This window comes from Bos mutus, chromosome 8 (assembly GCF_027580195.1).
Source record: "Bos mutus isolate GX-2022 chromosome 8, NWIPB_WYAK_1.1, whole genome shotgun sequence".
NCBI classification, from domain to species: domain Eukaryota; kingdom Metazoa; phylum Chordata; class Mammalia; order Artiodactyla; family Bovidae; genus Bos; species Bos mutus.
Genome location: NC_091624.1, coordinates 13,373,231 through 13,400,549, shown reverse-complemented (window position 1 = coordinate 13,400,549; position 27,319 = coordinate 13,373,231). Strand labels below are relative to the sequence as shown.

At 42.4% G+C, this 27,319-nt stretch overlaps 1 protein-coding gene across 3 annotated transcripts in view; it reads left to right on the top strand.

Moving 5' to 3' along the window:
- The window catches only part of PALM2AKAP2 (PALM2 and AKAP2 fusion), a 515,173-nt gene that overhangs the window by 365,043 nt on the left and 122,811 nt on the right, over positions 1–27,319 (top strand). The gene's annotated exons all lie outside the window — the stretch shown is intronic.

The following is a 27,319-nucleotide window of genomic DNA, read 5'->3' as shown; positions in this document are numbered from 1 at the left end:
TCTCATACTATGCTCACTCTTTACAGGGCTTCCCAAGTGGCTAAGTAGTAAAGAATCCGCCTGCAATGCTGGAGATGCAGGTTCCATCCCTGGGTATTATTGCCTGGGAAATCCCATGGATAGAGGAGCCTAGAGAGCTACAGTCCATGGGGACATAAAAGAGTCAGACATGACTCAGTGACTAAAACAACAACAACACCCTTTACAAGTTGTTTTTAACTGTTCTTGTTTGAAAGAGCCATTAACCTTTTTCAGCCTGAATCACGATTCACTAGAAGAAAAGGGTCGTCATATTTTGGGATGACTTCTATATTATGTTTTCATCTGTTTTGCTGCTTGTCTAGACATTGCTTTTAAAACCAAAGTATGGATCAATACTTTCTGAAACTTGCCTGACCGTGAGAATTGTCTGCAGCAGTATTAAATATACACATAAATAACTTCCCAGGCTTCTCCTCTCAAAATTCAGATCCAGAAGAACAGAGTGTGAGAATTAGTATTTTTAACAAGCGCTTGGTGATTTGGGGGATCAGTTTGGGAAAATGTTGTTTTGCATTTCACTAAAGCAGTATGGGGTGTGGTCATATGATCCCTCCATTGCCCTTGGCTTTCTAGTTGTCCAGCTGGCTAAGACAATTGGCTACAACTGACTAAGGCTCAGAACTGCAATTTCATTTCTAGTCCCATCTTCTACTATGTCTGTCTCTGGATCCATCCTTGCCCTTTGCACCCAGCCTATTTGTAGCCAGAATGATCTTTTAAATCATTCTGCAAATCCATATGATCAGCAGTCCTACTCCTGGGCGTATATATGGAGGAAACTCTAATTTGAAAGGATACATGCACCCCCGTAGTTCACAGGAGCACTATTTACAATAGCCTAGATATGGAAGCAACCTAAATGTCTGTAGCAGATGAATGGATAAAGAAGATGTGATACACACAAACACACATACACAATGGAATACTTCTTAGCCATTTAAAGGAATGAAATAATGCCATTTGCAGCAACATGGATGCAACTAGAGATTATTCTACTAAGTAAAGTAAGTCAGAAAGAGAAAAACAAATACTATATGATATCAGTTATATGTGGAATCTAAAATATGGAACAAATGAGCTTATCAATGAAACAGAAGCAGACTTATAGATACAGAAAACAAACTTACCATTACCAGAGGGGAGGAATATGGAGTTTGGGATTAATAAATTCACACCACTGTATAAAATAAATAACCATCAAGGACCTACTGCATAGCACAGGGAACTGTGCATATTCAATATCTTGTAATAACCTATAATTATATAGCCTAAAAGTATCTGTGTGTATATGTAAATATATATGAAACTGAATATGTATTTACATATATATATAACTGAATAACTTTGCTATACACCTGAAACTAACACAACATTGTAAATCAACTATACTTCAATTAAAAAATAAAGACCAAAAAAAGGCAAATCTGATAACATACCCCTGCTTAAATCCTGGCCAGCCTTCCAGTTGCATTAGAACCAAAGACCTAGCTCAGGCAGGTGCTGTGTCTTTAAAAAACCCATGGCTTTTTTCAAGGCTTCCTTCCTCTTCCTCTTCCTTCCTCTCTCTCCCAGCCTGGCAAACCCATCTTTATATTCAAGTCTCTGGCTCAGATATTGGCCGTTTCTGACCAGTATTGTTGGTCACATGCTCTCACAGGCCCTAGTGTTTCTCCCACAGAGCCAGGCACATAAATAACCATCAGTGTCCTCGAACAAGATTTGGTCTTCCCTGCCTGAATGTCATCTCTGTGAGGACCTGCATCCCAGCACCTAACTGAGAGTGTTAGTTATTGCATGAGCAAATATATGAATCAACAAATAAAGACACATCTCTCTAGACTGCAGTTAAGGGAGACCACTGGCCTTCCTCAAGCCTACTTACTCCCTTGTTCTCACCTGATAGTCTATCTCTTCTACCTCCCTGCTTCTCTCTCATGCTAGAATATTTTTTTTTTCTGAAATGTAGTTGATTTACAATGATGTATTAGTTTCAGGTGTACAGCAAAGTGATTCAGATACATATATATGTGTGTGTGTGTGTGTGTGTGTGTGTGTATGTTCTTTTTCAGATTCTTTTCCATCTAGGCTATTACAAAATATTGAGTATAGTTCCTTGTGCTGTACAGTTAGGTCCTTGTCGGTTATCTATTCGTATGCTGCTGCTGCTAAGTCACTTCAGTCATGTCCGACTCTGTGCAACCCCTGAGACGGCAGCCCACCAGGCTCCCCCATCCCTGGGATTCTCCAGGCAAGAACACTGGAGTGGGTTGCCATTTCCTTCTCCAATGCAGGAAAGTGAAAAGTGAAAGTGAAGTCGCTCAGTCGTGTCCGACTCTTGGCGACCTCATGGACTGCAGCCTACCAGGCTCCTCCGTCCATGGGATTTTCCAGGCAAGAGTACTGGAGTGGGGTGCTATCGCCTTCTCCAATTCTTATGCTACTTTCCTTTATATTTTGTTTGTTTTTCACTTCTTAGAGCCTCTAAATTACAGTTCTTTTTTTTCCACAGTTCCTTTTTTAAAAACGTAATTGAGCCATAATTTACATACCATAAATTTCACACATTTAAGTATACAATAATTTCTAGTAAATTTACCAATGATTACCATAATCCAGTTTAATAATATTTTCATCACTCCAGTAAGATCCCTCATCTATGCCATCAGTTTGTCTCCATTTCACCTCCAGTCCCAAGCAAACACTAACCTGATTTCTGTCTCTGTAGCTTTGCCTGTTCTGAACATTTCAGGAAAATGGAATTCTTTTGTGTCTGGCTTCTTTCGCTCCGCCTGGCATTTTTGAGGTCCATCCGTGTGGCAGTCTCTATCTGTGTTTCCTTTAATGCTGAGTAGGATTTCATCTCAGGGACACACCAGAGTTTCGGTTTATTCTCTAGTCCATTCCTAAGTCAGTGGACTGTGAGGTGGTTTCCACTTTTGGCTATTACGAATAATTCTGTTACGGATATTCTCAAACAAGTCTTTATTTGGATGCATATGTTCATTTGTTGTGGATATGAACCTAGGTGTGGAACTGCTGGGTCACATGGTAAATCCGTGTTTAACTTTTGGAAGAGCTGTCTGATTGTTCTCCAAAGTGGCCGCCCCATGTTGCCCTCCCAACCAGCGGTGGATGAGGGCTCTGATTTTTCCCCGTCTTACCAGCGCTCGCTAGCGTCTGTGTTTTGGTTGGAACCGCCCCACTAGGTGTCAAGCAGCGCCTTACTTACTGTGCTTCTGATGTGCATTTCCCTGAAGGTTAGTGATGCAGAATATATTTTCATCTGCTTATTCGCCATTTGTATACAGTTAATTTTTCAATGGCTTGGTTTCCTTTATGTACAAGAGGGTACGTTCTGTTATTCTCTTATTACAGGTGTGTAGTCATTTTTTCCGAGTAAGGGACCCTCTTCTTAACGATGAGGGGAGGGGGTTCAGTTCACATTTCCCTTTAGGATCACTGACACCTCTCCCACCAGTGCCCTGGGAAGGAGAGGGAGTGTCTCATCAATCTTTCCGTTTCTTTCCCTTTCTTTTCTCTCTCTCTCTCTTCTGTCTGGTTATTTTCCTCTTACATCTCAGCTTTTTAAATATCATCATTTTTAGCCTATCAATGTTATATTTTTTATTGTGGTAAAATACACATAACAGAATTTTACACTTTTAACGATTTTTATGTAGCATTATGTCATTTGTACTGTTCTGCAGCCATTACCACCATCTACCTCCAGGACTTTTTCATTATCCCAAACTGAAACTCTCCACCGATTAAATACTAATTCTCCATTCCCTCCTCCCTTCAGCTCCCAGCAACCACTTCAGTGTTACAGTTTATAGGTAATAATACCTGTCTTCTCAAAGGCAGCTTTTAAATACATCCTGCTAAGAACTCCGGAAGTTGGTGATGGACAGGGAGGCCTGGCCTGCTGCGATTCATGGGGTCGCAAAGAGTCAGACACAACTGAGCGACTGGACTGAACTGAACTGAACTGAAGAATAAAAAGCAAAAAAGATGGCTAACCCTCAACTTAACATTTTAATATCCTCTGGACAAGGCAAGCTAGAAAGGCAGTCATTTTACATGCATACAAGAACAGTGTCCCAGAATAAAGTTACTGGGAGGCGGCTGCATGTCAGCTTTTAAAGGGCTTTGCTGGTTACAGAGCTTCTGTTCTTCTGAGGAGTAACCTGCCCAGCCCTGGCATCCTGGAAGTGTCTTGCCTTTGTTCAGCTGGCTCATTGCTAGAGCCACCGATAGCATCTGTCTGGATCTGCAATGTTTTCTCAAATTGTGTTTATTTGATGATTGTACAGAACTACATCAATCCATGTTAAAAGAAGTATCTCGGGCTGATATAAAATGATTTGACTGCCATTTGAAATATACCAGCTAATTCCCAAATGCCTCTTCACTTTACTCTTACATTTGTTGCTGTTTTTCAGTCGCTAAGTTGTGTCTGACTCTTTGTGACCCCATAGATTGCAACATGCCAGGCTTCCCTGTTCCATCACTATCTCCCAGAGTTTGCTCAAATTCAGATCCATTAAGTCAGTGATGCCATCCAACCATCTCATCCTCTGTTGTCCTCTTCTCCTGCCCTCAATCTTTCCCAGCATCAGGCCTTTTCAAATGAGTCAGTTCTTCGAGTCAGGTGGCCAAAGTATTGGAGCTTCAGCTTCAGCTTCCTTCCACTGAATATTCAGGGTCGATTTCCTTCAGGCTTGACTGGTTTGATGATCTTCTTTTATATACAAAGACGAAAAACTATTTGCAAAAAGGAGCACAGAACATTCTGGTACACACCTCAGATTTTTTCTCAGAAAGACATCTTGTACTTATTCACATTGCTAAAAGATAAACTGAGCCATAGTAAGAATTTTAAGATGTTGTTTGAGCAAAATCCCATGTGAGTTGGGCAGCATCAAACTGGAAGTGGTTAGTGGTGCCCTGCCCACAGGAGCTGCTGCTGCTGCTAAGTCGCTTCAGTCGTGTCCAACTCTGTGCGACCCCATAGACGGCAGCCCACCAGGCTTCCCCGTCCCTGGGATTCTCCAGGCAAGAACACTAGAGTGGGTTGCCATTTCCTTCTCCAATGCATGAAAGTGAAAAGTGAAAGTGAAGTTGCTCAGTCGTGTCCGACTCTATCGACCCCATGGACTGCAGCATACCAGGCTCCTCCGTCCATGGGATTTTCTAGGCAAAAGTACTGGAGTGGGGTGCCATTGCCTTCTCCCCACAGGAGCTGAGGAGAGACTTTTATAGAGAAAAGATGGGAGCAATGAAAGGAAATTAATCAACTGGCTGTAAAAGCGTCACTGGCTGTTTGCATTGTTTGGGGTTTTGATTTCGTAACCATTAGGCATTTACAGGCTTAAATTTTGGTTTGCTGCTGGAATTCTCCATGGTAGTAGAGCCACCTCTGTCCCTTGGATTCCTTGTTTAATTCATTTAACCACATAGACAATATTTTTCAGTTGTGCTTAGGCAAGAAACAGGATGGCTATCAGTTAGGCAAGTCGGGGCTGTCAAACTGTTTGAAAGGGGTGCATTTCCTAACCAAGGACATGGCAGAACCACATAAAAAGAGGATGTTGCCTCTGTATATAAAACTTACTGCTGGGAGGGTGACTGTTCTCCTGGACCGACAGATGTTCTCTGTTACAAAAGGGGGAAAACATGTAGGCTCTTCCGGTGGTGAATAGAGGCCACAGGTTACAGCTTTCTTTGGAAGTTGCTTTTAAAAAGCCATTTTACTGAGGACCTTCTGTTGCCAGCCGTGCTAACTGGTTGTCCTTTGTATTCACTGATGACGACATAAAGGATGGTTTGTGCAGAGGCTCTGTACAAAAAAATACATTTGGGACCAGCAGTCCTTTCTACATTGGGTACATACACAAAGATGGTTCTAAATTTGCTCCCTTGCCAAAGAAACTTTTTATGGCAGATTTTTGTCATCCTTGAAACTATTCAAAGTGTGGAACTCAAAGAGGGTTGGCAGTGAGGGTGGGGCATGAGAGGCATTCCAGGACTAACCATTGGCTCAGCGTTTACCATACCCCTTCTACGAGGATCACTGTCTTATTTTGTTTAATATACATTTTGCATTATGTCAAAGAATAGTGCAAAAAGGCCCTGGTGCACACTGTGGTGTAACAATACTGGTTACTGTCAGTCCTGTGTGTTGCTCCCTATGTGTCAAATGAAGTGAAGGCCAAATAAGTGAAGTCACAATTCATAGCTCTCCTTATATTATACGTATAGATAAGCACTAGTACCACGAATGAAAGACCTCAGGCACCTTCTTCCCTGTCATGTCGTTTATGCATCGTGTTCTCCTGCTGATAATCATAACTAATACTGATTGAGCATTTGCTATGAACTGAGTGCTGTGCCGGGCCCTTACGTGTACCATCTCATACAGTCCTTCAAATGGCCCTGCAAAGGAGGAACTCTTGTTCATCCCATTTTACAGATGTGGTGACTAGAGCACAGTAAAGTTACATGAATCATCCAAGATTTCAAAATGAGCATTGGACCTCGGGTGAAAAGGTTATAAGGTTATATAAGGTTATAACCTCTCCATTTGAGTGTTGATGAATGCAAATTAGTTTTACCATCAGCTAAAGCAGAGTAGCTCCAACCATGAGGCAAGACAAGTTATGCCAGATAATACACTGGACAACCAATTAGATTCAAATTTTAGATAAGCAACAAGTAATTTTTTAATATTTGTATGTCCCAAATATTGCATGGGACATACCGAGAAATTGATTATTGGTTACCAAAATTTAAATGTAACTGGCTGTCTTATGTTTTAATTTGCTTAGTCTGGCAGCCCTAGGCAGGAGGGGTATTGCAAAAGAGGTAAAGAAAAAGGCTAATCCATTTGATTACTGTGGTTTGAGATTATTTGCGGTTTTATATTTCTTCTATTAGTGTGACTTTATTCATTTCAGGATGATAATGTATTAAGTTCATTATATTAAGCTTTAAATCAAACAGATATGCAGGTTCACTCTGTACAATAAACTGATAACTGATCAACAGATCTCTCCTGATCCACTTTTTCCCGTTAGAAATAAAGGCTTCCAAACCCAACCCGTGCCGAGATCAGTACCTCATTGGTTTCTCTATGAAGTGAAAGCACGGGAAATGCTGCCCCCGGTTTGTTTCCCTTGACTTAAAAAACAAAACAAAACTGCCTTTCCTCAATTTGGGCATGTTATGATTTTTCTGAAGTCTGTTCTAGGATTTTCACTTTAGCTGGGCTATCAGTGATTTCATTTTCTATAGAGAGCTTCATCCCAAGTTTTAAAATGATGAAATGTTCTTGTGCTTTTAGCAACTTTATTGCTTGGTAAAATTCCCTTCTCTCTGGGTGGTCACCTCCTGAAATAGATGACACTGGCCTACATAGATAGGCGGAGCAAAAGTCCTAACATATTCACAAATATTTCCTGAGTACATCAGTGCATTTCCTCCAGTGCACATTTCTAGCATTCCATGGGTGGGAGCGACTAATGATGACAAAGCTCTAGAATAGTCTCTGTCCTGTACGTCAGAGCCCCTTTGCAGATAGACCTGTCTTCCTATGAATAATCTGCCCCAGTCTATTTAGCTTTGAAGCAGGGCTCATTTGCAGTTACCAAAACGCAGAACCAGTCAGGAGCCATCGGTCTTTGGCGCTCTAGGAAGGTTGCCAACTGGTTCCCATTAGGCGAGAATTTGCCTATCCAGCTAATTTATGAATAAATTACCATTAGTGTCTGAGAAGTTTTGGAATGGTCACAAGTTATTCCTGAAAAACAAATTATTCATGTGGCCATTTCCAATAGGCTTTGTCCTTCTGTCTAGTCTCACAGAGGTCTCATAAATCTTTAGGGTAATTATAATTCTCAGGAAGTATCTGTTGGATTCATTGGTAGAAAAATCTTGCTTCATTATATAAGCACTTCAGATAGTTTAAGTGAGCATCTAGCGTCCCTCTTGGTAAATTATCAATGCCTTCCTTTTCTGTGTCTTTCTTCTACCCATCCTAATGACCTTCCTCCTTGCTTTTTTCTGTTGCAGTGACTACTAGTAGTTAACATGAAGAAAATCTGACACACGTGGAAATTGTATAAAAAAACAGAAAATGTGCTCAAACAAGGTGATGGCTGCATTGGCTAGAATAGGATGCAAGGTGATTTATACACCAGAAGTTGGGCTGTTTTGATGTCATTTGAGCTTACTATTGTTGCAACAATTGTTCCTTCTTCAGAAATGAGCCAGTGGAGATGTGACATTTATTTCAGCTCAACATTATCATGTATATTTCTGAAAAGAAAAAAAGTGTCAGTAGCCACAATCCCCATTCCCTCTCCCAAAAGGCTCTGTAGAAGGTAAAGTGATGGATCAGTCATCATATTCTCTACATGCTCAGAGATAGTGCATTTTGATCTCTAATATGATGAATTTTCTAGTGAATTTCAGTTTACAGAAATGAATGAGAACAATAGCTGACATTTATTGAGAGCTTTCCATGTATCGAGCATCTGCCAATTGCTTAGGGTATTATGTTCAATACTTACCGCAACTGTATGAGACAGGTACCATGAGTATCTACAATTTACAAAGGAAGACAGGTTCAGAGACACTGAGTAACTTGTCCAAGGATGCACAGCCCAGTCTCAGAGCCCAGATCTAACCAGGCAGCCCTTGTCCTTAACAACTACTACTTTGTCGGTAGAGCAAAAGGGTGATGCTCTTATGCAAACAGATAAAGTAGGTCTCACAGCCCCTGATCAATAAAGGAGCTTTTATGTAGTTCTGCTTGCATTTGTTCTTTAAATGCAAAACTGGAGTTTACCTGGTGGAATTAGATTTGATTTTCATCCCAGAGCTTTGGTTGTTTTTCAGACTTGCCCTTGGGTTTTCATCCTATCAACATTCTGATTACATTTTCATTATCATTCAACTGCAGTGATTCATGAATATGATAAAAACAGAACTGGCTCTTCAATAAATAAGGGAAGCGGGGCTGACAGTGAATAAATAGACTTTGCTTTGAATCTGGATAAATTCAGCCTACAGATGTCCTGCAATATTTATTAGGAGACCACTATACCCACCATGCCTGAGCTTGGAGCAGTTTCTTCTTTCAGTTTTTCCTAAGATATCCATATTTCTGTGTTATACAGCATTTCTTAACTTTTAGGTTAAAAAAAAAACAACTTACTGAATATTATGGTGCATGCTCATATATGTGGTATACTGTATTTAAACATATTCAAATTCTGAGGGTGATTTTTCAAACTAATGGCAATAAATCCTTTGGAAAATTTGAAAAGATAAACCTTATTTAAGTTGAGAAATAGACAAACATTCATCCAGTAAGAATTATTATTTTTAATATGTTGGTCCCTACAAAGAAAATATGAACAAAACCCAAATATGAAAAAAATTTCCAAGTTTATATTAAATTTATCCCATGAGTGACATAGGAAAATCCCTCTTAAGAGAAAAGGCGTTGCAAAAGAGGAAAAGAATCTTTCTTTTTCAAATAAAAATATGCATCCTGTTTCTAAGCATTTTTCCTAGTATTTGACAGTTAACTAAAATAAATCTTTTTCCTCCATATGGATTTTGTCAAACTTTTTTATCCTATAATAGTCTTTGACCCACCCTTCCTATTTTTTCTCATCTCTCACCCTTGTTCCTCTGGTCTTCCTTGTCTTATTCTTTTTTTCTTCCTCCTTTCCTTCCTTCCATGTTTCCCTCCTCATTCCTTCCCTCCTCACTCCCTTTCTTTTCCCAGCATTTACTAAGGGTCAGATGCTATGTTATTTCACATAATACTCACAAGTGCACCATGAAACAGGGACCCTGATTTTGTTTATTTCAAGAGTTCCATGCTCTGAAAAAGTGACTTTCCCAAGGTCACAAAATCTGTAAGAATGGAGCCAGGATTCAGTCCTAGGTCTGTAATATTCCAGAGCCTGCTGTTTATTGCTTTCCATTCAGTGAGTATCTCTTTAATAAATAGGAAGTTAGTTTAATTAAAATTTAATGACAGAACCGACAAAGACAAATATTACATGATATTGCTTATACGTGAAACCAGAAAAAAAAAATAATACAAATGAACTTTCTTACAAAATAGAAATAAACTCACAGACATAGAGAACAAACTTAATGGTTACCAAAGAGGGAAGGGGGAGGGGTAATTAGGGTAATTGGGAATTTGAGATTAACAGATACATACTACTGTATATAAAATAGATAAACAACGGGGACCTACTGTATAGCACAGGGAACTATATTTAATATCTTGTAATAATCTATTTGAGAAAGAATCTGAAAAATATGTGTATATATAACTGAGTCACTTTGCTGTATACCTGAATCACTGTATATCAACTATAATTCAATAAAAAAAGTTAACGATAGGAAAATAGCTGTAATCCCCCAAGAGAACGCATTAGTCAACAGCCTTTCTCATCTAAGACTGCTCTGGTTCTTTGGACTGGCCCACAGGGAGCTTGCAGAGCAGCAGACTCGCACAGATGAATAATAACAAATAGTTACTATCTACTGAGAATCTGCCGGTGGGTTCTTTGACCTCTGTAAGCATTAACTCAACCAGTGCTCACCAGAAGCCCATGATATAGATACTATATAATTGTCTCCATTTTAAAGACTAGGAAACTGAGGCACAGGGAGGGAAAGTCACCTGTGGAAGGTCCCACCCAGAATCAGTGAAGGAATGAAGGTTTGGCACCCAGAACAAGCCCTCCTACCTATGACATCAGACCACCTCTTGCCTGAGACCTACATGCGCTCCTCCTCTTCTCAGGAGATGCTGAGCCAGTTAACTTCCCAACCAACCATTCACTTGCAGTTCAGATCCAGAGCAAAGAAAAGGCAAGGGAATCTGCTTTCCCCGGGGGAGGAATCAATAACTGTCAAGCTAGACATGCTTTGTGCAAGTGACATGTCTGAAAAGAGCTGTTTCTGTAATGAAGGAGTTAAGGAGAGAATGCCACAGATAATAAGAGAAAAAAGAAGAAAGGTCAGTTGAACTCACCCATAATAAATGTCAGAAATTTAAGGGTCAATGTGATCCTTTCACACAAGACACTAAATTCTTCTTGGAAATCATCTTATGAGAAAATCGAATTTACTGTAGTGTTTCAAAAGTACAATTATTTTTTACCTAAAGTTCAAGAACGACTTTACCCAATGCACTTTAAAAGCCTGTTTTGGTGAGTTGGTATTTTGCTGAAAAGAAATTTAGAGGAATTTCCCTGGTAGTCCAGTGGTTAAGACTTCATGTTTCCAATGCAGAGGGGCTGGGTTCAGGCTGTGGTCAGAGCTAAGATCCCACATGCTATGCAGTGCGGCCAAAAAATTTAAAAATTAAAAAAAAAAAAAAAAAAGGAAATTTCTTAGAAAAATAACCAAATGGGGATTTTTTAAATAATAAAAACATTTTATTGTCATGAGAATAAGAAGTACACAGGCATGCGTCTGATAAATAGGTATTAAGTGTCTTCTAAGTGTGATGCTTTGTGCCATGTGCCTGGTGCATCCACTTCTTCCAGTTATGTCTGAAATCTGATCAGATTCCACCATTACTGTCACCACTACCCACAACCATCCTAGTTTAAGCCATTGTCACCCCTTGCCTAGATTACTCTAGTAGCTTTTGAGTGGTCTCCTGGCCACTCCTTTTCTCCCCTGTAGCACAGACCTCATACAGAAGCAACCATGTGTGTTGTGTTAGTTGCTTAGTCGTGTCCGACTCTTTGCAACCCCATAGACTGTAGCTCACCAGGCCCTCCATCCATGGGATTCTTCAGGCAAGAACACTGGAGTGGGTTGCCATTTCCTTCTCCAAAAGGAACTATAGAAAGAAAGAAAGTGAAGTCGCTCAGTCGTGTCCAACTCTTTGCGATCCCATGGACTATAGCCCACCAGGCTCCTCCATCCATGGAATTTTCCAGGCAAGAGTACCGGAGTGGATTGCCGTTGCCTTCTCCATGGTGATCTTTAAAAACCTTAAGTCATTCAGTTCAGTTCAGTTCAGTCACTGAGTCATATCCGACTCTTTGCAACCCCATGAACTGCAGCACACCAGGCCTCCCTGTCTATCACCAACTCCTGGAGTCCACCCAAACCCATGTCCATCGAGTCGATGATGCCATTCAACCATCTCATCCTCTGTCATCCCCTTCTCCTCCTGCCCTCAATCTTTCCCAGCATCAGGGTCTTTTCCATTGAGTCAGCTCTTTGCATCAGGTGGCCAAAGTATTGGAGTTTCAGCCTCAACATCAGTCCTTCCAAAGAACACCCAGGACTGATCTCCTATAGGATGGACTGTTTGGATATCTTTGCAGTCCAAGGGACTCTCAAGAGTCTTCTCCAACACCACAGTTCAAAAGCATCAATTCTTCGGCACTCAGCTTTCTTTATAGTCCAACTCTCACATCCATACATGACCACTGGAAAAACCGTAGCCTTGACTAGACAAACAGACCTTTGTTGGCAAAGTAATGTCTCTGCTTTTTAATATGCTGTCTAGGTTGGTCATAACTTTCCTTCCAAGGAGTAAGTGTCTTTTAATTTCATGGCTGCAGTCACCATCTGCAGTGATTTTGGAGCCCAGAAAAATAAAGTCAGCCACTGTTTCCACTGTTCCCCCATCTATTTGCCATGAAGTGATGGGACTGGATGCCATGATCTTAGTTTTCTGAATGTTGTTGATCTATTTGAAATAAATGAGTGGCTTTGCATCCTATTCAGGAAAAATATAATCCAAAGTACTTATCAAGGCTTGTGGGCTCCTCATGATCTGCCCTGGCCTTCTTCCTTTCTGAGTTCACTCACTGCCACCTCCTTCTCATCTCCTCCTCCTGACTGTGAAGACCTCCTGGCTGTTCCACACATGGTCGGTCTGAGTCTCCACAGGGGTTGTTCCCTATGCTGGAATGTTTTTTCCTTCAATATTACATGGCTCACTCCTCATTTTCCAGTTCTCTGCTCAAATATCACCTCATTAAAGAGTCTCTTCCAGACCATACTTTGTACAATAACACCTACTCCACTCTGCCATTGGGCTTCCCTGATAGCTCAGTTGATAAAGAATCCACCTGCAATTCAGGAAACCCGGGTTTGATTCCTGGATGGGGAAGATCCACTGGAGAAGGGATAGGCTACTCACTCTAGTATTCTTGGGCTTCCCTTGTTGCTCAGTTGGTAAAGAATTTGCCTGCAATATGGGAGACCTGGATTTGATCCCTGGGTTGGGAAGATCCCCTGAAGAAGGGAAAGGCTACCCACTCCAGTATTCTGGTCTAGAGAATGCTATGGACTGTATAGTCCATGGGGTCACAAAGAGTCAGACATGACTGAATGACTTTCACTTCATTTCTGCCATCAATATCTGTCCCTTTCCCCTGCCTTAATTCTCTTTATAACAATTACCACCTCCTGACACTAGTATAGTTCTAATAGCTACATGAGTTAATTCAGTTGACCTTTAATTTTCTTTCCTATTATTTTATTTTATATTATTTGACATTCTTCTCCCTGTTTTTGTTTTGTTTTTAATCTTTCTCCGTTCTTCACATTGTATTAGAATGTAAGAGCCATGAACACATTTTTTTCATTTATTCAACAAAACTCTAAAATTATGTATTTATCTTTGTCTGGCCTGAGCCTTTGTTGCTACGTGTGGGCTCTCTCTAGTTGCGGTGTATGGGTTTCTCATTGCAGTGGCTTCTCTTGTTGCCGAGCGTGGGCTCTGGGTACTTGGCCTCAGTAGTTGTGGTACTCAGGCTTAGTTGCCCCATGGCACGTGGAATCTTTCTGAACCTGGTAACGAGTCTGTGTCCCCTGCATTGGCAAGCAGTTTCTTAACCACTGGACCACCAATAAAGTCCTATTCAACAAATTTTAATTAGTGCCTACTCTATGCAAAGCTATGGGCATCTAGAATGAAAGAGACTATATACCTGTATGCATGTAGATTACTTTTTAGTAAGGGGAGATAGATAAGAAACAAAGAACCAAGCAAGTATATTATATTAAAGACAGTATTTGGAGAAAAATCAGAATGTTGTTGGATGGGAGTGACAAGGTTATGGCTTAGAAGGATGAGGTCTGTCTTTAATAAAACAGATAGGATTATGAAAGGAGCAGATCTGGGGAGGAAATTTGGGATTTGCTGAACGCTTGTTAAGTTTAAGATGTGTTCTAGTGATCCAAGTGGAGAGGTCAGGTGTGAGTCTGGATTTCGAGGGAGAGGGCAGGCAGAGATAGAACTCTGGGATCCGTTCATGCATGCCACAAGATGGGCTGAGATCACAGAGGGAAAGAAGGAATCGAGGTACTAAACCTGGGTCAGTCTATATTAAATGTTCAGAAGATGAGGAAGAAAAGGAGACCAAAAAGAATGGCTCGTGAGGTCTGGGTGGAACCAAGAGAGGAGTATTTGGGAAACCAAACAAAGGAAGCAGTTCAAAAAGAAGTGATGGACCATCTATGTCAAATCCCGCTGAGAGGTCGAGTAAGATGAGTTCTGAGAAATGATCACTGGGTTTGGCAGTCCAGAGAGAGGTCGTGATGACTGTGACCAGTGCTCTGTTGGTGGGGTGATGGGGACAAAAGAAAGAATGGGGATGGTAGGGGTAGGAAATGGAGACAGTAAGTAGAAATAGCTCTTTTAAGTATGTCTGATCTAAGGGGGAGCAAAGAATTGAGGTGGTAGCTGCAGAGGGCCGTAGGGTCAAGAGAATTTTTTTTTTTTTTTTTAAGTAGAAGAGATCACAGCAGATCTGATGAGGCAAGAGAAAATTTATGTGGCAGAAGAGGATACAATTGAGGAAGTAATGTCCTGGAAGAGGTAAGAAGAGGGAAGGCCATCTTTCCATTGCTTCTACTTACTCAGTGAGATGGGAAGTCAGGTCATCAGATGAGAGTGACGTGGAGCAAGAAGCATATAAGGGGAAGGGAGGAGGTGTACCTAGTCATTCCAAGAATGGGGTAATGAATGAACTGGGGAAATGTAAATAGTATCTCCAGGCACCACTTAAAGTGAGTGATCCATTTTAAGTGAGACTAGCCAGACAGTTGTTATGGTTTTCTCTTAAGCATTTCAGCCTGTGAATGCAGATGTGGAATGGACAAAGAGTTGGACTGATCCGGGATTACTGATTACAGGGTTAATATGGTAAAGGGAGGGCGAGATAAAGGAGTTGAGAGTGTACACAAAGGATAGACCATGGAATCTAAGCTGCAGAAAGAGGGAGACCGGGAGGGATGAGGAACAGTGATGCATAGTAGAATCGTTGGATTAGCCTTGGTCATGGGTTGGAGAATTATTGGAGTTGGCATAGTAGTAGAAAGAGTGAATCCCAGGGACAGGGGAGCCTGGTGGGCTGCCGTCTATGGGGTCGCACAGAGTCGGACATGACTGAAGCGACTTAGCAGCAGCAGCAGCAGCAGAAAGAGTGATGGTTAGAGAATAGAATGTTTGGAACTAAGATTAGGAAGGCTGGACGGTTGTTGGTAATAACAAGGTGTAGACTAGGACCATGAGACTGGAAGGCTGAAGTAGGAAAACAGTAGTATTTTTTATAAAGTTAAAATCTAACTGGCTGGGGTATTTAAGACTTATCCACATGGGTGTTATAATCATTAAGACTTAGAATGTTGCTGGATTTTTGTTCTTTTTTTTTTTTTTTTAATTTATTTGGCTGTGTGGGGTCTTAGATGCAGCACAAGGGATCCTTTGCTGTGGTGCATTGACTCTCTAGCTGTGGCATATGGGCTTATCAGTTGTTCCACAGCATGTGGGATCTCAGTTCCCCCACGAGGGATTGAACCCAAGTCCCTGGCATTGCAAGGTGGATTCTTAACACTGGACCACCAGGTAAGTCCCTGGCTCGAGTATTGTCAGAGAAAGTGACAGATGCTAAAGTCTTCGGGTAGTGGGGAAAGGGGGTTTTATTGAGAAAGGAGGACAGAAGTCTGGAAGAAGCAGTGAAGAACAGGGAGAGCACCCATTCCACCTCCAGCCCAGTGGTGTGAGGATGAGAGAGAAAGCACTTGACTTTGTTCACTGCCGCATCCCCCACACCTACAAAGGGGCCTCACAAATGGGAAGGTCTTAATAAATATCTGCTGAGTGACTGAGTGATAAGCAGTTTCTATTTTGGCAAGAGGTTGTTTAGGAAGCTAATTCAGGTACACTGTGAAAGGTGAGCAGGATTGGGGAGAGGCGAAGTACAGAGAGATCTGCTGAGAGGCCGCTGAATGTGCCAGGTGGAGAAGGAGGAAGGAAGGACCTGTGAAGAGGCAGCGAGGAGAGTAAGAGGGGACCACAGTGAGGAAGACGGCCAGTGACCTGGGGACTGTGGGACCCCGGGGTCAGGAAATGCAGGGCACTGAGTGGAGGGGGTTTGCTAGGAAGGAGTTGGGCTGCAGCTTGTGTGTCTGACGGGTATTCCAGGGAAGATGCTGAGACCCAGGTAAGATGCTGCTGCCAAGTCGCTTCAGTTGTGTCTGACTCTGTGAGACCCCATAGACGGCTGCCCACCAGGCTCCCCCATCCCTGGGATTCTCCAGGCAAGAACACTGCAGTGGGCTGCCATTTCCTTCTCCAATGCATAAAAGTGAAAAGTCAAAGTGAAGTCACTCAGTGGTGTCCGACTCTTAGCAACCCCATGGACTGCAGCCTACCAGGCTCTTCCATCCATGGGATTTTCCAGGCAAGAGTACTGGAGTGGGGTGCCATTGCCTTCTCCAGTAAGACTCTAGGCTACCCCAGATAGAGTGTCTCTGACAAAGGGACGGTCAGGATAATAAGGGTGGGGGAAGGAGATTGGGGATGGAGCCCCAGAAACAGCAGCCTTGGGGGCAGGCTTGAGGGAAGGAGTTGCATAGATCTTGACTGGTGAGAAGGACTTTCTAGGTGAAGAGCAGAGTGTGAGTAGAGGGGTGAAAGAACTGGTGGATCCAGAGCTGACTGAGTGATCCCGACCCAGAGAAAATGAAAGCAAAAGATAGAGCCAAGGTTGGAAGGAGAGGGGAGCAGGGGCCAGGCAGTGGGAGCTCATTTCTCCCCTGCAGGGCCCTGCCCTGGGATGAGATGGTGCCCCCAGCTTGTGGGAACCAAGCCCTCTGGATAGAGTGCCCAGTGGGGACCCCGTCCAGAGAGTGGTCACAAACCACAGGACACAAGAATATCAGTCTGAAGCCTTCACTTCCCCTCTCTGATGTTCAGGAACATGGCAGCATCCTGTATCTGCAGAATGTTCCAGAGTATTGAGAACAGGCTGGAGGCTTTAACAGAACTGAAAACAAAACTCTGGGACAAAAGGCCGAGAGGGAAATATATTTAGCATATTGTGATCGAGATGGTGGATGGGCAACCACGCTGACAGCACAGCCGTCCTGGGTTCCTGGACTGCCTAGACTGATGGTAACCGCTGCGTTTGCACTAGTCTGGCCTCATGGCCAAGGCCACCAGAGATATGCCATAGATATGACTCTGGCCTTAAAAACAATTAACCAGAGCTTCCTCATACCATGCCAGGTAATTGTTGTTGTGTGCTGTTTTCTTTAGAAATAACAAAAATACCAAAGAAAGCAAGCTTACAGCAGAGAACTTAGCCCTGATCTAGGAGACAGCAGGCCTGAGCTTGAGTCCTGACCTTGACCCAGTTTTGCCCAGTGGCTCTGTGTAAGTCCCATCCCCCTCCCAGGATTCAGTTGCCTTCACTGATAACAACTAACCTTGTAGCTGGCCCTGGGCTTACAGCTTTACATGGATGGTCTCATTTTACACTCACAACAGTCATGTTGTAGATGTGACATTTGTAGGTGGAGGTTCTCATGATCTGCCTTTTAAAGGTGAGGATTCAGAGGGATGGAGAGGCTGAGCAACTTCCCCAAGGTCACACAACGAATAAATGGCAGACGAAAGTCCAAGCCTTGGTCTTGGGCTCCAGACACCCTGGATTCACTGACACTTTGCTACATTGTACAATGAGGTACGTGGCTGGGGTGACGTAATGTTCCTCCTAGCTCCAGTTCTTCTGTCTCTGACATTTTGTTATGCCCTCATCCATTTCAAGCAAGTTAAGAAAATGCCTGATATAAAACAGAAGCAGTGGCAGCCATCTATCTAAACACACTGTTCTCTCTCCGTGCTGGCCTATCTTATCTCAGCCAGTCTATAAATTACTTAGCAGCCCTTCACAGGAGTCACAAACTGTTTCTGATACCTGGCAGCTTTACTCATTTATGTTATCTGTCTGGCTTTGAAAGGTATTTGAGTTTGCAGGGCCTGCTCCTAAAATCAACTAGGCTGTGGTCTAAAAAGAAAAGGAACAAGGAGGGGAGGTACAGGGAGAAGGAGGGGAGGTACAGGGAGAAGGAGGGAAGAAAAGGAAGGAGGGAGGGAGGGAAGGAAGTGAGGGAGGAGAAAAGAACATAGAGGAAGGAGGGAGATTGGAATTGACATATATACACTGCTGCTGCTAAGTCGCTTCAGTCGTGCGACTTTGTGCGACCCCATAGATGGCAGTCCACCAGGCTCCGCTACTATATATAAAAGATGGGTTTCCCTGGTGGCTCAATGGGTAAAGAATCTGCAATGTGGGAGACATGGGTTCAATATCTGGGTCAGGAAGGTACCCGGAGAGGGAATGACAACCCATTCCAGTATTCTTGCCTGGGAAATCTCATGGACAGAGGAGCCTGGTGGGCTACAGTCCGTGGAGTTGCAAAGAGTTGGACACCGCTCAGTGACTAACACTTTCATTTTCATATATAAAAGATAATGAATAAGAACCTACTGTATAACACAGGGAACTCTATCCAGGGCTCTGTAATGACCTGTATTGGAATGGAGTCTAGAAGAGCATGGATATGTGTATATGTCTGACTGATTCACCTTGCTATACAGCAGTAGCTAACGCAACATTGCAAACCAACTATACCCTGATGAAAAAAATTTTTTAAAGGAGAGAGAAAGGGCAAGAGGGAGAATAGGAAGCAGAAGGCAAAGGAGGAGTTGGAGGTGCTTTGTAGGTGACCTGGGATTTTATGCTTTAGTTGACTTTTTCAGAAGCTATTATGGTTTCTAAAGTGATTTTATTTTACATGGATTGTGGCCCCCTTCCAACGTAGAAGAAGCTGTTATTATTCTCCATATCTAAATGGTCTTAATATTTCACAATCTTTGTGATTATTTAGTTAAGTAATTAACTTACTTGGTGTAGATAAACTGTGTTCATAGTATTTCCCCATCATCTTCATCTTCACACCAGGATGAGTAATTTAATACGTTCAAAAGTGTAGAAGGAAAAGTCTATCTTCTCATTGGGTTGCTCTCCGTATTAAGACACTTGACAAATAAGTGAGAGACTTCTTACTGCACAGACCACCCCTCTGCGATAATCAGAATGATTAAAATTTAAAATGTCAAGTTTAGTCCTTTTTCCCCTAATAAGACTGAAAAACCTTATGGTTCTTTTGTATAAATTAACAGCCTGTACTTAAAAGTTCTGAGGAAAACACTTGAGCATGACTGGGAAAATGCTAGTCTCATTTTTTTAAAAAACTAAAAAATCATTCTCACCTCAAGTGAAAAGGAATTAAGCACTGCCAGAAAGAAAGGTAGTTTTGTATTTAAAACACAGATATCTGGGAAATCCCTGGGTGAACTCTGCGCTTTCACTGCTGGCCTGGGTTCATCGTGGTCGGGGAACTAAGATCCAACAAAGCATGCAGCACAGTCCAAAAAAGGGAATAAATAAAATAAAACAGATCGCTAATGAGAAGCAAATTCACCGGGTTTACTCAGCAGAAACTGCCTCCGCACTGGCGCGCTGCTCCCGTCGTCCTGTCTGTGAACACACTCTGTACCTTCCTGGACATTCCAAGTATATTTGGCAGATTTTGTGTTTGTAGTGCCATGCTTAAAAAGTGCCTTGTTTTATGCTGTGTCTCCATTAGGGCATGAACTCCCAAGTGTTTACTAGATTTTTTAAATGCTTCAGTTGTTAAATGAGATAAAGTTCGCAATCAAGAAACAAAGAACTTAAGCCTCTGGGCTTTGTTGTCAATTACCAAAGCAATACATGAGTGCATTCTTGTCATTAACACAGAGCTTTGAGGGCTCTGAAGATGTGGGCCCCACAGTGGTTCCCTGTACCCCATCTGTGTCTTCCTACCTCCCTCAGAGGGCGACTCTTTCCTCAGCATTCTCTCTGCCTTTCCTATCCACAAATAGCATTTTCCTTCCATCCTTTCCAGCCAGGCACCTCCCATGTTGCTGCATTTCACTGATGCTTTTAGCTTGGAATACTAGAGACCTGCACTTTATAGTGATACCATTTAAAACTGTTTGTTATCAGGGGCAGTCTGGGTGCACGGCTGTCACTTTGTCAACGTAGAGAAGGCACATGTCCAGGTCTACCATGTGGGACAAAATGAAAGCAGTCATACGGGCAGGAGTTGCTTGGCTTTTGGAAAGTTTCTGTGGAAGGTTTATAAAAGTCTTTGGGGAAAAAAAAGGAGTCTCAAGCATTGGGGTGAATGTCTTCAGGTCACCATTTCCTTGTGTGAGAGGGTTTGGCAGAGGAGAGGCCAAGTGTGAGGATGCAGGGGAAGGAAATAAATGTGGAACATGCTGGAAAGGAACTTCCTCGGGCACAGGAAGCCAGAGACCCTGGAGAGGAAATGAAGGAAAGGCAGGCGGCCACAATCTCGGCCAAGAACGGGAGTGAACGTGGTCCAGGAGCCAAGTGTTCTTATGCGACAGCCATCCTTGTCCCGGTGTTCACTTGCTCTCTCCTTCCCCTGCCCAAGGATAATTGTGTCCACCCCAAGTGGGTCTCAAACCAGGCTGTGTCATAGAATCACGTGAGAAACTGAAACAGAGATTCCTGAACTCCAGATCGTCTAGGGAAATTGATTCAGGTTTTTTTATTTTTTGATTTTTTTTTCCCCCAGTTTTCCAGCTACACTCAATATGGGCTAGCTTGGGAAACACTGATATGCAGTCTTTCCTTTTTCCTTTTTGTTCTTATTTATTTATTTGGCTGCACCAGGCCTTAGTTGCAGCATGTGGGATCTTGTTCCCCAACCAGGGACTGAACCCAGGTGCCCTGCACTGGGAGGACAGAGTCTTAGCCACTGGACCACCAGGAAAAGTCCTCAGATGATGCAGTCTTAAGAGCTGACCATCACTCAGCAACCAGACGTGACCCTAGAGAAGAGATGGTTTTGACGAGAGTGTTTTCCATTTGGTAAAACAACTACAAGTCAAAACAAACAGTCCACAGCCTGTCTTATATGTTGTGTATTCATTCATAAAGCTGATGGTTCAAACATTATATGGATGGAATATCTCTTCTATGGAAAAGGCAAGGATGGCATCACTGCTTACATTACCTAGGGAATACGTTTTTGCCCTTTCATAAGAGTCAGAAATGAGTGGAGAAATATCTTAAGTGGGAAATTTGCTTAACGGAACGAAACATCCTAGTCATCTGGTTTTACCACTATCAGAATTAGAAAATAAGCCAAAGGAGTACATCCTAGGAGTTTGTTGGCTGGCTATCCCAGGTCCCACAGCCTGCAAGGGAAAATTATTCCTTTTATATTTAAATTAAAATTACTTGGACCTTACCCACAAAATGTTAGAGGTGGTCCAGTGCCTACCCACTATTTTTATGGATTTTGTTACTCAGGTGGTTAACTCAAGTGGGATGGAGTTGGTTTTACTGGTCACTTCTTGTTCTGATTTCCTCTTTTGTCTGAATTCTTCTTCCTTTTAAAAATAGCCTATTTGTGCTGGGTCTTCATTGCTGTGCCGGCTTTTCTCTAGTTGTGGCAAGAGGGGGCTGCTCGCTAATTGCGGTGCGCCAGCTTCTCACTGCGGCGGCGTCCCGTGCTGTGGAGCATCGGTAGCTGCAGCGTGTGGGCTTAGTGGTGGCGGCCCTCGGGCTTAGTTGCCCCAAGGCATGTGGGATCTTCTGACCAGGGATCAGACCCATGTCTCCTGCATTGGCAGGTGGATTCTTTACCACTGAGCCACCAAGGAAGACCTCTTTTGTCTGAATTCTTAATCTCACATCCTTTTAGCCTGATATCCAACCGCACTGAGTCATATATAAGCCCCTTGCCTTTGGCTCTCCAAATAAATGCTGTTATCAGAGGTTGAGGAGATATCCAAAGTACTTACATCACAACATTACACAGCAAGCAACTTTAAAAGTTTATATTAAGTAATTTCTTTATTTTGGCCCTTTTCTATGATCAGAAATTTCTCATTTGCTGACTCCTCACAACTTTAGTCTTCTGACTCACAGATTTTATAAGCTTCTGAATTCTAAGAGTAAACTGCAAGTTCAATGGTATAAACATTTTTTTAAAAATTTTAAGAGCTAGCACCAAATTCTCTAACAAATTTATCAATCTATTAATATTAGTTTATATTCTCTTCAACAATGTACAGTTAATTTTCATCATTTTTCTCACCAATAATAGATATTTGTATTTAATGTATTTTCTGATATCAGAAGCAAAATATATTATATCACAATTTTCACTTGTATTTTTTTTTTAGATGAGGAAGAGTTAGGGCATCTTTTCTTAAGTTCAATGGCCAGTTATACTTATTTGTCTATAAGTGACTGGTTAATTTTTTTCTATTAGAGAGTTGGTAATTTTCTTCAATTTTCATATTGATTTGTAAGAACTCTTTGCATATTAGATTGCATATTAACATTGTTATGTATGTTGCAAATATTTCCCCGTTTGTTTCTTGTCTTAGATTTACAATGGTGCATCTGGTCCCATGGGGATGTCCTTGGGCTTGGGATTGTTCCTTACATTCCAGTGACTTTACCTGGTACTTGGTGGGAAAGTCCCACAGATCTAGGGCTTTTGGTTTGATAGGGGCCAACCTTTTTGGTGTCAGTTTTGTTTGCTTTTCCATCTTATTCTTACTCTTTTGTTTTCTAGCAAACCTTTGTTTTCTGAGACACATTTTGTTCTTGAGGATTATACCCAGCTGATTATACCTCACTGATGCTTATTGATGTCTTTCTCCTTGCTGGAAGTAGGAAATGGCAAATTCTTTTTTATGATTGACCAGTCTTGGCCCCTTCTTTGAGTTTTTAGCTCAGCTCTCTGAGCCACTCATAGGTCTTTTTTTTTTTTTTTTCAGCTTCTATTCTTCTATAAGCTTGGGGAGTAAGAAGAGGCTCTGTCAATCTGTGTCTAGGCTGAGTCCTTTACTAGACACCCAACCTTTACTTCTGGTGTTTCTCTACCAAGTACATTCTATTTCTGGGGTCCCCTGGAGGCCACTTTTGCTCAGGAACACCATTTAAAATGGGCAGGTGATATGGCATGGTACATAAGCAAAAACGTACATTTAGACCATAGGGAAAAAAGTCCTGACTTTCTCTCTTGCCAAACAACAGTCCCATAGACGGTTTTGTGCCCTAATGATGTAGGGAGCATTTAATATTTCCACATCCCAGCTATGTTTGTTTGTCTTTTCTTACAGAATCAATAGCCCTTTATTTGCTTCCTAAGTGCTTCTTACATGGATCAAAGAGCCAATATATTTCATAAAACATTCTCAGCTCTAATAACTATTATCATGTTAAGACACATATGATGCGATGAGCCCATAAGCATGCATTGGGTAGTAAAGCCTGCCTTTCTTATCTCCAGTGTTTCTCACTTTCCTGTTCTTAAGAATCCCTAGGAGCTGTTAACACAGTTTCCCTGGTCCTGCCCCCAGAGATTCTGACTTGGTAGGTAAAGGTGGAGCCCAGGAATTTGCCTTTTTAATAAACACAGACATGGTCCTGAAATCTGTGGTCCTTAGTCCTGGCTTTTAAAACAAATCTTATTTATGTATGTATTTCTGGTTACACTGGGTCTTCACTGCTGCAAGTGGACTTTCTCTGGTTGCAGTGAGTGGGGCTCCTCTCTAGCGGCGGTGCCTGGGCTTCTCACTGTGCTGGCTTCTCTCGTTGTGGAGAACAGGCTAGGCGGACGGGCTTCAGTAGTTGTGGCGCACAGGCTTAGCTGCTCTGTGGAATCTTCCCTGCCCAGGGATGGAATCTGTGTCCCCTGCATTGGCAGGTGGATTCCTACCCGCTGCACCACCAGATAAGCCCCCTTAGTCCTGGCTTTGAGTCCAGGGCAAGATACCTCAGCCTCGGCACTCTTGATGTTTGGGATGCAAAACCCTTTTGTTGTTAGGTGACAGTGCGTACCTTTCAGGACGTTTAGCAACATCCCTGGCCTCTATCAGTAGCACCCCACACCCATATGACAATCAAAAAATGTCTTCAGACATCGCCAAAACTGTCCAGGGGTGCATGTGGGGGTTGGGGTGTCAAATTACCCTTGATTGAGAACCACCGACCTAGGGGGAAAAAATGTTAATTTAAAACAGTTTTTACTTTCATATGTAGAGAAGGCAAGGGCACCCCACTCCAGTACTCTTGCCTGGAGAATCCCATGGACAGAGGAGCCTGGAAGGCTGCAGTCTATGGGGTCGCTGAGGGTCGGACACAACTGAGCGACTTCACTTTCACGCATTTGGAGAAGGAAATGGCAACCCACTCCAGTGTTCTTGCCTGGAGAATCTCAGGGACGGGGGAGCCTGGTGGGCTGCTGTCTACAGTGTCGCACAGAGTCGGACACGACTGAAGTGACTTGGCAGCAGCAGCAGCAGCAGATGTTCAAACCTTTGCATTGATTTCATAGAACAAATTAAACAAGTATTTCTGAGTCCTGGTATGTACCATGCCTTTATATTTTAAAAGAGGGTAATTTAATCATGGCTTTCTCTTTAATGTCTTATAAGATGAAAGAAAAGGAAATGTTTTTGTAAATTAATATCTATTGAATATGTATTTCTCCTAAATTAATATTCCCCATAGTTTTCTGTAGGATATGCCAGAACTTTAAAATTAATATTAACAGAAAATTAGCATTAATTCATATTTACACATAATATTACAGTAATATTAACACTGACATTGCTTTAGGAAAGAATTCAGAATAAAGCTGGTGTAAATTGCTGTGTCTGACCCTTTGTGACCCCATGAACTATACAGTCCACGGAATTCTCTAGGCCAGAATACTGGAGTTGGGTAGCCTTTCCATTCTCCAGTGGATCTTCCCAACCCAGGAATCGAACCAGGGCCTCCTGCATTGCAAGGCGGACTCTTCACCAACTGAGCTATCAGGGAAGCCCATAAATTGCTGTACTGTTTCTAATTATGAAACAAATTTGATTTGTAAATGATGAAGAAAGCTGAGCGCCGAAGAATTGATGCTTTTGAACTGTGGTGTTGGAGAAGACTCTTGAGAGTCCCTTGGACTGCAAGGAGATCCAACCAGTCCATTCTAAAGGAGATCGGTCCTGGGTGTTCTTTGGAAGGAATGATGCTAAAGCTGAAACTCCAGTACTTTGGCCACCTCATGCGAAGAGTTGACTCATTGGAGAAGAGTCTGATGCTGGGAGGGATTGGGGGCAGGAGGAAAAGGGGACGACAGAGGATGAGATGGCTGGATGGCATCACTGACTCGATGGACACGAGTTTGAGTGAACTCTGGGAGTTGGTGATGGACAGGGAGGCCTGGCGTGCTGCGATTCATGGGGTCGCAAAGAGTCGGACACGACTAAGCGACTGATCTAATCTGATCTGATCTGACTGAATTTAAGAATATAGGAAGAAAGAGTGACGATGCACTCGCCCCTAATACTGTTCTTAAAAATCTCACCTCTGTATTGTTAGACTCTTTCCTTGAAGAATCTATGGTCCATATAAATAAATAACTGTCCCCAAACATGTTCATTTCAATGTGAGTTTTCACACGATATTAAAATGTTAAGAGACTTCCCTGGTTGTCTAGTGATTAAGACTTTGCCTTCCATGCAGGAGTTACGATTCAAGCCAAAACATAAAAAACAAGGACTATTGTAACAAATTCAATAGACTTTAAAAATACATATAAAAAATAAAATGTTAAAAATAGATTAAAAATATAAAAATAGATCATGATGTAGGGCACCAAATATTTAACTCAAGTCAGTGACATGAAGAACTGAAAGAAAGAAGTAAAGAAAGAGATAAAGAAAGGAAAAAAGAAAAGAAGAAAGGAAGGAAGGAAAAGGATTTATTGAGGCTGAAGCTTTGTAATCTCGGCCACTGGTCAGTAAATTCTATTGAAATTCAACAGTCAAAGAGACAAACATGCAAAAAGGCTGGTGAAACAATTCTTAAATGCCAACAAAAAGAAGCCTATAGACTTTCAGGAACCCTGCGGAGAACAGCTGAGGTCTGCATTGTAGTCTTTACCCCCACCCCCTACCTCCCCTTCAGGGAAGTTGCTCAGTCGTGTCTGACTCTTTGTGACCCAGTGGTCTGTAGCCTACCAGGCTCCTCAGTCCATGGGATTTTCCAGGCAAGAATACTGGAGTGGGTTGCCATTTCCTTCTCCAGGGGATCTTCCCGACCCAGGAATCGAACCCGGGTCTCCTGCATTGCAGGCAGACGCTTTACCCTCTGAGCCACCAGGGAAGCCCAAGGTGTGAATAAACCTCCAAATGGTAAACCTTTCTGGTTGGATGCTATTTTTTTACTGTGTCTTTAGCTGGACAGGTCCCCATGTTATCATTTCTTGTATAGGAAATCAAAGAAAGTGTTAGTTGCTCAGTTGTGTCTGACTCTTTGCAGCTCCATGGACTGTGGACCACCAGCTCCTCTGTGCGTGGGATTTCCCAGGCAAGCATACTGGAGTGGGTTGCCATTCCCTTCTCCAGGGGATCTTCTTGACCCAAGGATCGAACCTGGGTGTCCTGCATTGCAGGCAGCATGTGAGCCACAGGGAAACCCCATAGGAAATCAAGGACGCTGGCACGCAGAATTGAGTCTTAAAAGAGGACCCCAGTATTTTGACCAGCGGTTCAGAAAAAAGCAGGCCAACAGAGGATGAAGGCTGGGAGAGTAAGGGGCTCTGACCTGCAGAGCTGGAGAGAGAGAATCACTGGGAAAATGGAAAACTTGACCATGCCTAGTGGAAAGCTGAATTCAAGAAATCTGACTATATATTATGTTCATATTACATTTCCTCTGAGGAGAACGCCTTGCTTTTAAAAATATTGTTTTGTGTGTGTGAGGTGTTTCTGAGTCCTCTCGGGATTTCTAGACGGTCCACTTACAAAGGGTCATTAACATTATTTAAATAT